The sequence below is a fragment of the Triticum aestivum genome, chromosome 2D, assembly GCF_018294505.1.
Source record: "Triticum aestivum cultivar Chinese Spring chromosome 2D, IWGSC CS RefSeq v2.1, whole genome shotgun sequence".
In the NCBI taxonomy this organism is placed as follows: Eukaryota; Viridiplantae; Streptophyta; class Magnoliopsida; order Poales; family Poaceae; genus Triticum; species Triticum aestivum.
In genome coordinates this window covers 606,651,909-606,664,887 of record NC_057799.1, presented here as the reverse complement: position 1 = coordinate 606,664,887, position 12,979 = coordinate 606,651,909, and positions in this window count along the sequence as shown.

The window sequence follows — 12,979 nt, the reverse complement described above, 5'->3', positions numbered from 1 at the left end:
TGCCAAGGGGAGTGCCCATGCCCATGTGATTATATCTCCTTTGCTGGCGAAGAAGATGGTGGAGATGATGGGTAGTCGCACATCGAGCGTAAGAGATCCTCCAACTTGCGGATAATGCCCTTGAGTGCGACGATATGCTCCTTCAACAAAATATTTTCACGTGTGAGATACTTGTTTTGTATACGAGCTAACTCAATCATCTTGAAAGCTTCGATCTCAGTTGGTGTAAGAAGATTGTGATCAAGTTGAAGGATGTCTTCTGCTGCCGAAACTTGGTCCTCCGTGGCCTTCTTGACCCCTTCATCCTTGTTGATCTCCATGGGTTCTTCCCTCTTCAGCTCTATCTTCATTAGCCAAGCATTGTTGTCACCATTGTTGGAGGAGGGGGACGACATGATGCCTGGCCTTGACAACCCTGACAGAAAACAGCTCGAAACAAGAACAGAGGATAATTGCGTGATACGATGGTCAAAACCTTCGGGAGATTATATAATGAATTTTTACCGACCGAAAGAAGTATCGTGCAAGAAAACGGAGTCCAGAGAGCACACGAGGTGCCCACGAGGTAGGGGGCGCGCCCTCCACCCTCGTGGAGGCCTCGTTTCCTTCCCAGACTACCTCTTATTTTCCTATTTTTCTAAATATTCCAAAACAGAGAAAAATTGCCATTAGAACTGTTTTGGAGTCGGTTTACTTACCGTACCACATACCTATTCCATTTTGGAGTCTGAAACGTTCTGGAAAGTGGCTCTTATGTATTGCTCCGGGGTTACGGTTTCAATAACATTGGTTTCAACATTTATGGGATTACCTGGATATAATATTTGATTCTTTGACCGTTCACCACCTTCGGATTTGTGCCTTCGAAGTTGTTGATTTTTATGGCACCGGAACAATAGACCTCCTCGATAACGTAAGGACCTTCCCATTTAGAGAGAAGTTTTCCTGCAAAAAAAACTTAAATGAGAGTTGCATAGCAACACATAATCACCTACATTAAACTTTTTGTATCCTTTTGTCATGCCATCTTTTAACTTTTTCTTTAAACAACTTGGCATTCTCATAGGCTTGGGTTCTCCATTCATCAAGTGAGCTAATGTCAAATAACCTCTTCTCACTGGCAAGTTTGAGATCATAATTGAGCTCTTTAATGGCCCAATATGCCTTCTGTTCTAGTTCGAGAGGTAAGTGACATGCTTTTCCATAAACCACCTTATACGGAGACATACCCATAGGATTTTTATATGCAGTTCTATAGGCCCATAATGCATCATCAGGTTTCTTGGACCAATTCTTTCTAGATCTATTAACAGTCTTTTGCAAAATTAATTTGAAATCTCTATTGCTCAATTCTACTTGAGCACTAGACCGTGGGTGATAAGGATGCAATTCTATGATTAACATCATACTTAGCAAGCATTTTACGAAAAGCACCATGAATAAAATGTGAACCACCATCAGTCATTAAATATCTAGGGACTCCAAACCTGGAAAAAATAATTTCTTTAAGCATCTTAATATAAGTGTTATGATCAGCACTACTAGTCGGAATAGCTTCTACCCACTTAGTAACGTAATCAACAACAACTAAAATATGTGTATACCCATTAGAGGAAGGAAAAGGTCCCATATAATCAAAGCCCCAAACATTGAATGGTTCTATAACAAGTGAATAATTCATAGGCATTTCCTGGCGTCTACTAATATTACCAATTCTTTGACATTCATCACAAGATAAGACAAACTTACGAGCATCCTTGAAGAGAGTAGGCCAATAAAAACCGGATTGCAATACCTTATGTGCCGTTCTATCTCCAGCGTGGTGTCCTCCATAAGCCTCGGAGTGACACTTGCATAGGATCTATTCCTGTTCATGCTCAGGTACACAACGTCTAATAACACCATCTACTCCTTATTTATAAAGATGTGGGTCATCCCAAAAGTAATGTCTCAAATCATAGAAAAACTTTTTCTTTTGCTGGTATGTGAAACTAGGTGGTATAAATTTAGCAACAATGTAATTAGCATAATCAGCATACCATGGAGCAATACGAGAAGCATTTATGACATTTAGTTGTTCATCAGGAAAGCTATCATCAATAGGTAGTGGGTCATCAAGAACATTCTCTAACCTAGATAAGTTGTCTGCAACGGGGTTCTCAGCTCCCTTTCTATCAATAATATGCAAATCAAATTCTTGTAGTAGGAGAACCCATCTAATAAGTCTAGGTTTAGCATCTTTCTTTTCCATAAGATATTTAATAGCAGCATGATCAGTGTGAATAGTCACTTTAGAATCAACAATATAAGGTCTGAACTAATGACAAGCAAAAACAACTGCTAAAAATTCTTTTTCAGTAGTAGCATAATTTCTCTGGGCACTGTCTAGAGTTTTACTAGCATACTGAATAACATTTAATTTCTTATCAACTCTTTGTCCTAGAACAACACCTACAACATAATCACTAGCATCACACATAATTTCAAAAGGTAAATTCCAATCAGGTGGCCGAACAATAGGTGCAGAAATTAATGCTTTCTTAAGTATTTCAAAGGCTTCTACACAATCGTCATCAAAGACAAAAGGAATACCTTTTTGTAATAGATTAGTCAGAGGCCGATAAATTTTTGAGAAGTCCTTAATGAACCTCCTATAAAAACCGGCATGACCAAGAAAACTTCTTATACCTTTGATGTCCTTGGGACATGGCATCTTTTCAATAGCATCGACTTTAGCTTTATCAACTTCAATGCCTCTTTCAGAAATTTTATGCCCCAAGACAATACCTTCATTAACCATAAAGTGGCACTTCTCCCAATTCAAGACAAGGTTAGTGTCTTCACATCTCTGCAAAACTCGATCAAGGTTGCTCAAGCAATCATCAAAAGAGGATCCACAAACGGAGAAATCATCCACGAAAACCTCACAAATCTTTTCACAAAAATCAGAGAATATAGCCATCATGCATCTTTGAAAGGTAGCAGGTGCATTACATAAACCAAAAGGCATACGTCTATAAGCAAAAGTACCGAAAGGGCAAGTAATAGTGGTCTTTGCTTGATCGTCAGCTGACACGGGTATTTGAGAGAAACCAGAGTAACCATCTAGAAAGCAAAAATGTGTATGTTTGGATAATCTTTCTAGCATTTGATCAATGAATGGCAAGGGGTAATGATCCTTTTTAGTAGCTTTATTTAATTTACGGAAATCAATTACCATCCTATAACCTGTAATAATTCTTTGCAGAATCAATTCATCTTTATCATTAGGAACGACAATAATACCTCCCTTCTTAGGGACACAATGGACATGACTTACCCACTGACTATCAGCAACGGGATAAATTATACCTGCCTCAAGGAGCTTTAGTATTTCCTTTCTTACCACTTCTTTCATCTTAGGATTCAGCCGTCGTTGGTGATCAATAACTGGTTTGGCGTCTTTCTCCAAATTTATTTTGTGTTGACATAAAGTGGGACTAGTGCCCTTAAGATCATCAAGAGTATATCCAATAGCAGCATGGTGCTTCTTCAGAGTTTTCAATAATTTTTCTTCCTCCTTCTCTGAAAGGTTAGCACTAATAATAACAGGATATATTTTCTTTTCATCAAGACAAGCATATTTAAGAGTATCAGGCAATGGTTTAAGCTCAAACACGGGATCACCCTTGGGTGGAGGAGGATCCCCTAGGATTTCAACAGGCAAGTTGTGTTTTAGAATAGGTCCCTATTTAAAGAATACTTCATCTATTTCCCTTCTTTCATTCATAAACATATCATTTTCATGGTCTAGCAAATATTGTTCTAAAGGATCATTAGGAGGCACGGCAATAGAAGCAAGACCAATAATTTCATCCTTACTAGGCAATTCCTCATCACAGGGTTGTCTACGAAATTTAGAAAAATTAAACTCATGAGACATATCATTCAAACCAATAGTAACAACATCCTTTTCGCAGTCTATCTTAGCATTAACAGTGTTCAAGAAGGGTCTACCAAATATAGTGGGACAACAACTATCTTGTGGGGAACCAAGAACAAGAAAATCAGCAGGATATTTAGTTTTTCCACACAAGACTTCAGCATCTCTAACAATCCCAATTGGTGAAATAGTATCTCTATTGGCAAGCTTAATGGTAACATCAATTTCTTCTAACTCAGCGGGTGCAATATCATGCATAATTTCTTTGTATAAAGAAATAGGTATTGCACTAGCACTAGCACCCATATCACATAAGCCATGATAACAATGATCTCCTATTTTAACAGAAATAACAGGCATGCCTACCACAGGTCTATGTTTATCTTTAGCACCAGGTTTAGCAATTCTAGCAGTTTCTTCACAGAAATAAATAACATGCCCATCAATATTATCAGCCAAGAGATCCTTAACCATAGCAATATTAGGTTCAACTTTAACTTGCTCAGGAGGTGTATAAGTTCTAATATTGCTTTTACGAACCACAGTTGAAGCTTTAGCATGATCCTTTATTCTAACAGGGAAAGGTGGTTTCTCAACATAAGCAGTAGGAACAATAGGATCATTATAAGTGATAGTCTTTTCTTCAACTTTAATAGGTTCAACTACTTTTACTTCTATGGGAGGATCATATTTAAACCACTTATCCTTAGGGAGATCAATATGAGCAGCAAAAGATTCACAAAAAGAAGCTACTATCTCAGAGTCAAGTCCATATTTAGTGCTAAATTTACGGAAAACATCGGTTTCCATAAAAGATTTAACACAATCAAACTTAGGTTTTATACCTGACTCCTTACCTTCGTCGAGATCCCAATCTTCAGAGTTGCGTTTAATTCTTTCCAATAAATTCCATTTGAATTCAATAGTCTTCATCATAAAGGAACCAGTACAAGAAGTATCGAGCATGGAGCGATTGTTGTCAGAAAGCCGAGCATAAATTTTTTGAATAATCATTTATCTTGAGAGCTCATGATTGGGGCATGAATATAACATTGACTTAAGCCTCCCCCAAGCTTGAGCGATGCTTTCTCCTTCGCGAGGCCAAAAATTATATATATAATTACGATCACGATGAACAAGATGCATAGGATAAAACTTCTGATGAAATTCCAATTTCAATCTCTTCTAGTCCCATGATCCCATATCATCACATAGCCTATACCATGTCAATGCATATCCCTTCAAAGATAAAGGGAAGACCTTCTTCTTGATAACATCATCGGGCATACCTGCAAGCTTAAATAATCGACAAACTTCATCCACATAGATTAAGTGTAAATCGGGATGCAATGTTCCATCTCCTGCAAAAGGATTAGCTAGCAGTTTCTCTATCATACCCGAAGGAATTTCAAAGTAAACGTTTTCAGTAGGTTCAGTAGGTTGAGGAGCAACTCTTTGCTCTACTGGTCGGGGTGAAGATACCCCGAACAAGCCCCTCAAATGATTACTTTCCATAGTAACAAGTGATAGTAAATTTCAGCACACTATATAAATTTTTCCTTACCAAATTCCACCTACCAAAGGCGCCATAAAAGAGTCTTGATGACCCACAAGTATAGGGGATCTATCGTAGTCCTTCCGATAAGTAAGAGTGTCGAACCCAACGAGGAGCAGAAGGAAATGATAAGCGGTTTTCAGCAAGGTATTCTCTGCAAGCACTGAAATTATCGGTAACAGATAGTTTTGTGATAAGCTAATTTGTAACGGTTAACAAGTAACAAAAGTAAATAAAGTGCAGCAAGATGGCCCAATCCTTTTTGTAGCAAAGGACAAGCCTGGACGAACTCTTATATAGAGAGAAGCGCTCCCGAGGACACATGGGAATTATCGTCAAGCTAGTTTTCATCACGTTCATATGATTCGCGTTCGGTACTTTGATAATTTGATATGTGGGTGGACCGGTGCTTGGGTGATGTCCTTACTTGGACAAGCAACTTATGATTAACTCATATTGCAAGCATCCGCAACGACAAAAGTAGTATTAAGGTAAACCTAACCATAGCATGAAACATATGGATCCAAATCAGCCCCTTACGAAGCAACGCATAAACTAGGGTTTAAGCTTCTGTCACTCTAGCAACCCATCATCTACTTATTACTTCCCAATGCCTTCCTCTAGGCCCAAACAATGGTGAAGTGTCATGTAGTCGACGTTCACATGACACCACTAGAGGAGAGACAACATACATATCATCAAAATATCAAACGAATACGAAATTCACATGACTACTAATAGCAAGACTTCTCCCATGTCCTCAGGAACAAACGTAACTACTCACAAATCATATTCATGTTCATAATCAGAGGGGTATTAATATGCATAATGGATCTGAACATATGATCTTCGACCAAATAAACCAACTAGCATCAACTACAAGGAGTAATCAACACTACTAGCAACCCACAGGTACCAATCTGAGGCTTTGGGACAAAGATTGGATACAAGAGATGAACTAGGGTTTGAGAGGAGATGGTGCTGGTGAAGATGTTGATGGAGATTGGGCCCCTCCCGATGAGAGGAGCGCTGGTGATGATTTCCCCCTCCCGGAGGGAAGTTTCCCCGGCAGAACAGCTCTGCTGGAGCCCTAGATTGGTTCCGCCAAGGTTCCGCCTCGTGGCGGCGAGTTTCTTCCCGAAAGCTTGCTTATAATTTTTTCTCGGATGAAAGACTTCATATAGCATAAGATGGGCACAGGAGGGCCACCATGGGGCCCATGAGGCAGGGGGCGCGCCCAGGGGGGTAGGGCGCGCCTCCCACCCTCGTGGCCAGGGTGTGGCCCCCCTCTGATATTTTCTTCGTCCAGTATTTTTTATTAATTCCAAAAATGACTTCCGTGAAGTTTCAGGACTTTTGGAGCTGTGCAGAGTAGGTCTCTAATATTTTCTCCTTTTCCAGCCCAGAATTCCAGCTGCCAGCATTCTCCCTCTTCATGTAAACCTTATAAAATAAGAGAGAATTGACATAAGTATTGTGACATAATGTGTGATAACAGCCCATAATGCGATAAGTATCAATATAAAAGCATGATGCAAAATGGACGTATCATTGTTCCACAATCCATCAAATCTTTACCCAAAACTTGAAAACTTCACAACACAAAACTTAACAGAAAATCTCATGAGCTCCGTTAGCGAAGGAAAATAAAACACCACTTCAAGGTACTGTAATGAACTCATTCTTTATTTATATTGGTGTTAAACCTACTGTATTCCAACTTCTCTATGGTTTATAAACTATTTTACTAGCCATAGATTCATCAAAATAAGCAAACAACACACAAAAAACCGAATCTGTCAAAAACAGAACAGTTTGTAGTAATCTGTAACTAACGCAAACTTCCGGAACTCAACAAAATCTACCAAAATAGGACGACCTAGATAATTTGTTTATTGATCTACTGCAATTGGAATTAGTATTTTATCACGTTCTGGTGATTTTTAACAATTGTTTTCGTGAACAGAAAGTTTTTGGAATTTTCAGCAAGATCAAATAACTATCATCCAAGAAGATCCTATAGGTTTAACTTGGCACAAACACTAATTAAAACACAAAAACAAATCTAACCAGAGGCTAGATCAAGGATTTATTCCTAAACAGGAGCAAAAAGCAAAAAAACTAAAATAAAAATTGGGTTGCCTCCCAACAAGCGCTATCATTTAACGCCCCTAGCTAGGCATAAAAGCACGGATAGATCTAGGTATTGCCATCTTTGGTAGGCAATCCATAAGTGGCTCTCATAATAGATTCATAAGATAATTTAATCTTATTTCTAGGGAAGTGTTCCATGCCTTTCCTTAACGGAAATTGGAATCTAATATTCCCTTCCTTCATATCAATAATTGCACCAATCGTTCTAAGGAAAGGTCTACCAAGAATAATAGGACATGAAGGATTGCAATCTATATCAAGAAACTGAAATCTACGGGCACATAGTTCCTATTTGAAACAATAAGAACATCATTAATTCTTCCCATAGGTTTCTTAGTAGTGGAATCCGCAAGGTGCAAGTATAAAGAACAATCATCAAATTCACGGAAACCTAACAAATCACATAAAGTTTTTGGAATCGTGGAAACACTAGCACCCAAATCACACAAAGCATAGCATTCATGATCTTTAATTTTAATTTTAATAGTAGGTTCCCATTCATCATAAAGTTTTGGAAAAAGCTTGGCTTCAACCGGCGGACGCTCGCGGTGCGATCTGCCGGCTCGTTCATGTGACACGTGTCCTGCCTGGACGATTTTATTTATTTCTTTCTTTCAGTCAACATGATTTCTTTTAGTCAACATGACTGTTGAGCGCTATTCATTGTCCTCTACAATAGTTTCTGCAGCAAGCTATATGTTGCAAGAAAATGTGACAAGACTTGTGTTGCAGAAAAATATTGTAAAAATACTAAATTGCGACAAGAGCTCTGTTACGAAAAAAACTTGTAAAAAGACATGTGCTGTAAAAAAATCTGCAACTAGACATATGTTGCAAAAAATCTGTAACATGACCCGTGATGCAGAAATTTCCTGCAACACGACTTGTATTGCAATGATAAAAAGTGAAGCTCGGTTGCTCAATCCACCTGATCCGATGGCTCGCAAGCCGACGGACCTTTTTAAAAGATCCGCCGGCCAACGCATAACAACTCTTGGATCGCCTTGATCCATGCATCGTCACCCACGCTCGCACACACACTCCATTATTTCTATTGTCTACCACGTGTCCTCTACCTTATCCTGGAACAACGGTGGTGTTCCGAACCATAACGGCGAACGACGACTGCAACTTAGACAATTTTTGGTAAGATCAGCTCTGTTGTAAAAAAATGTAACAAAATCTCTATTGAAAAAAAAATCTACAACAAAAACTTTGTTTGCAAAAAAAATCCCGCAATACAACCTATGTTGCGAAAAAAATATTCTGCAACATAATCTTTATTGTAAATGTTTCTGCAAGAAGACCTTTGTTGCGAAGTAAAGAGAGACGTTGAGCCACAGGATTATGTCACATCCAATGCGAGGCGGCAGATCTTTTTAAAGGATTTGCCGGCCGACGCATAGCGGCCCCCTAAAGTTTTCTAGGGATAGAAACTTCCAACTCAAGTTTTTCTTCATAAGATTGCATTAAAGCATCAACGATATGTTTAGTAAAAACTTTATTTTGACTATAAGCATGAGGAGAATTTAGCACGGATTGCAACAAGGAAATACAATCTATCAAAGAGCAATTATCATAATTAAATTCCTTGAAATCCAAAATAGTGGGTTCATTGATATCTAAAGTTTTGACCTCTTCATCCCACTTTTACCAATTTTTGCATCAAGATCTAAAAACTCTGAATTTTTGGGATGCCTTCTAACTAAAGTTGACTCATCTCCAGTCCCATCATTACCAAGATTCATATTGCAAAACAAAGATTTAATAGGAGACACATCAATAACTTTTAGATCTTCATCTTTATTCTCATAAAAACTAGAAGAACACGCTTTTACAAAGCAATCTTTCTTAGCATGCATCCTAGCGGTTCTTTCTTTGCACTCATCAATGGAAATTCTCATAGCTTTGAGAGACTCATTGATATCATGCTTAGGTGGAATAGATCTAAGTTTCAAAGAATCAACATCAAGAGAAATTCTATCAATGTTCCTAGCCAATTCATCAACCTTAAGCAATTTTTCTTCAAGCAAAGTATCGAAATTCTTTTGAGAAATCATAAATTCTTTAACACTAGTCTCAAATTCAGAGGGCATCTTATTAAAATTTCCATAAGAGTTGTTGTAGGAATTACCATAATTATTAGATGAATTACTAGGGAACGGCCTAGGATTAAAGTTTCCTCTATAAGCATTATTACCAAAATTGTTCCTACCAACAAAGTTCACATCCATAGATTCATTATTATTCTCAATCAACATAGACAAAGGCATATCATTAGGATCAGAAGAAACACTCTTATTAGCAAACAATTTCATAAGTTCATCCATATTTCCACTCAAAACATTAATTTCTTCTATCGCATGCACCTTTTTACTAGTAGATCTTTCGGTGTGCCATTGAGAATAAGTAACCGTAATATTATCTAGGAGTTTAGTAGGTTCTCCTAAAGTGATTTCCATAAAAGTGCCTCCCGCGGCCGAATCTAAAAGATTTCTAGAAGCAAAATTCAATCCGGCATAAATTTTTTGTATAATCATCCACAAATTCAAACCATGAGTAGGGCAATTACGTATCATTAGTTTCATTCTCTCCCAAGCTTGTGCAACTTGTTCATGATCAAGTTGCTTAAAATTCATAATATCGTTTCTAAGAGAGATGATTTTAGCGAGAGGAAAATACTTAGAGATAAAAGCATCTTTGCACTTATTCCAAGAATCAATACTATTTTTAGGCAAAGACGAAAACCAAGTTTTAGCATGATCTCTAAGAGAAAACGGAAATAGTTTCAACTTAACAATATCATTGTCCACATCTTTCTTCTTTTGCATATCACACAAATCAACAAAGCTATTTAGATGGGTAGCGGCATCTTCACAAGGAAGGCCGGCGAATTGATCTTTCATGACAAGATTCAGCAAAGCAGCATTAGTTTCACAAGATTCAGCATCGGTAAGAGAAGCAATCAGAGTGCTAAGAAAATCATTGTTGTTGGTATTGGCAAAGTCACACAATTTAGTATTATCTTGAGCCATCGTGACAAGCAAGCAATCCAACACACAAGCAAACAAGAAGCAAGCGAAAAAGAAGCGAACGGAAAAGAGAGGGCGAATAAAATGGCAAGGGTGAAGTGGGGAAGAGGAAAACGAGAGGCAAATGGCAAATAATGTAATGCGAGGGATAAGAGTTTGTGATGGGTACTTGGTATGTCCTGACTTGTGCGTAGACTCCTCGGCAACGGCGCCAGAAATCCTTCTTGCTACCTCTTGAGCACTGCGTTGGTTTTCCCTTGAAGAGGAAAGGGTGATGCAGTAAAGTAGCGTAAGTATTTCCCTCAGTTTTTGAGAACCAAGGTATCAATCCAGTAGGAGGCCACGCGCGAGTCCCACGTACCTACACAAACAAATAAGAACCTCGCAACCAACGCGATAAAGGGGTTGTCAATCCCTTCACGGTCACTTACGAGAGTGAGATCTGATAGAGATGATAAGATAATATTTTTGGTATTTTTATGATAAAGACTAAAAGTAAAGAAAGCAAAATAAACGGCGCCAGAAATAGCTTGTTGTCGGGAGATTAATATGATGGAAAATAGACCCGGGGGCCATAGGTTTCACTAGTGGCTTCTCTCAAGATAGCATAAGTATTACGATGGGTAAACGAATTACTGTCGAGCAATTGATAGAATTGAGCATAGTTATGAGAATATCTGCGTACGATCATGTATATAGGCATCACGTCCGTGACAAGTAGACCGAAACGATTCTGCATCTACTACTATTACTCCACACATCGACCGCTATCCAGCATGCATCTAGAGTATTAAGTTCATAAGAACAGAGTAACGCTTTAATCAAGATGACATGATGTAGAGGGATAAACTCATGCAATATGATATAAACCCCATCTTTTTATCCTCGATGGCAACAATACAATACGTGCCTTGCTGCCTCTGCTGTCACTGGGAAAGGACACCGCAAGATTGAACCCAAAGCTAAGCATTTCTCCCATTGCAAGAAAGATAAATCTAGTAGGCCAAACCAAACTGACAATTTGAAGAGACTTGCAAAGATAACCAATCATACATAAAAGAATTCAGAGGAGATTCAAATATTTTTCATAGATAATCTGGATCATAAACCCACAATTCATCGGATCTCGTCAAACACACCGCAAAAGAAGAGTTACATCAAATAGATCTCCAAGAGAATCGAGGAGAACTTTGTATTGAGATCCAAAGAGAGAGAAGAAGCCATCTAGCTAATAACTATGGACCCGAAGGTCTGAGGTAAACTACTCACACATCATCGGAGAGGCTATGGTGTTGATGTAGAAGCCCTCCATGATCAATGCCCCCTCCGGCGGAGCGCCAGAAAAGGCCCCAAGATGGGATCTCACGGGTACAGAAGGTTGCGGCGGTGGAATTAGGTTTTCATGGTGCTCCTCGATGGTTTGGGGGTACGTAGGTATATATAGGAGGAAGAAGTAGGTCGGTGGAGCCACGAGGGGCCCACGAGGGTGGAGGGCGCGCCCAGGGGGGTAGGCGCGCCCCCTGCCTCGTGGCATCCTCGTTGGTTGCTTGACGTCCACTCCAAGTCCTCTGGATCACGTTTGTTCTGAAAACCACGTTCCCGAAGGTTTCATTCTGTTTGGACTCCGTTTGATATTCTTTTTCTGTGAAACACTGAAATAGGCAAAACAACAATTTGGGTTAGTCCCAAAAATAATATAAAAGTGTATAAATAAGCCCATTAAACATCCAAAATAGAATATAATATAGCATGGAACAATAAAAAATTATAGATACGTTGGAGACGTATCATCCGTCAGCCAATAGAAGCCGTGACGAAAAGCCTTGGCCACCAGAGATTTAGAGCCGACATGATGACCACAATCTCCTTCGTGGATCTCACGCAGAATCTCACAACCCTCTTCAGGAGAGACACATCGCTGAAACGCCCCTGTAACACTGCAATGGTGCAGCTCCCCATTGACTATTGTCATTGACTTAGATCGCCGGGTTACCCCGGGTCATGTAAGCCAAATAGGGCACTGTTCAATCTGGAATAACATGAGGAGCCGCCAGCAACTGTGCTTCTGGGTCAGGAATAGCAAGGTCCTCCTCCGTAGGCAAATTGACCGAAGGATTGAGTAGAACATCCAGGAACGTGTTTGGTGGTACCGGCTTACGCTGAGAACCCAGCTGCTTAAATTATCAGCCGCCTCATTCTTCCTTCGATCGATATGTTCGACCTGGTAACCCTTGAAGTGACCTGCAATGGCATCGACCTCCCAACGATAAGCCGCCATAAGTGGATCCTTTGAATCCCAAGTACCAGAGACTTGCT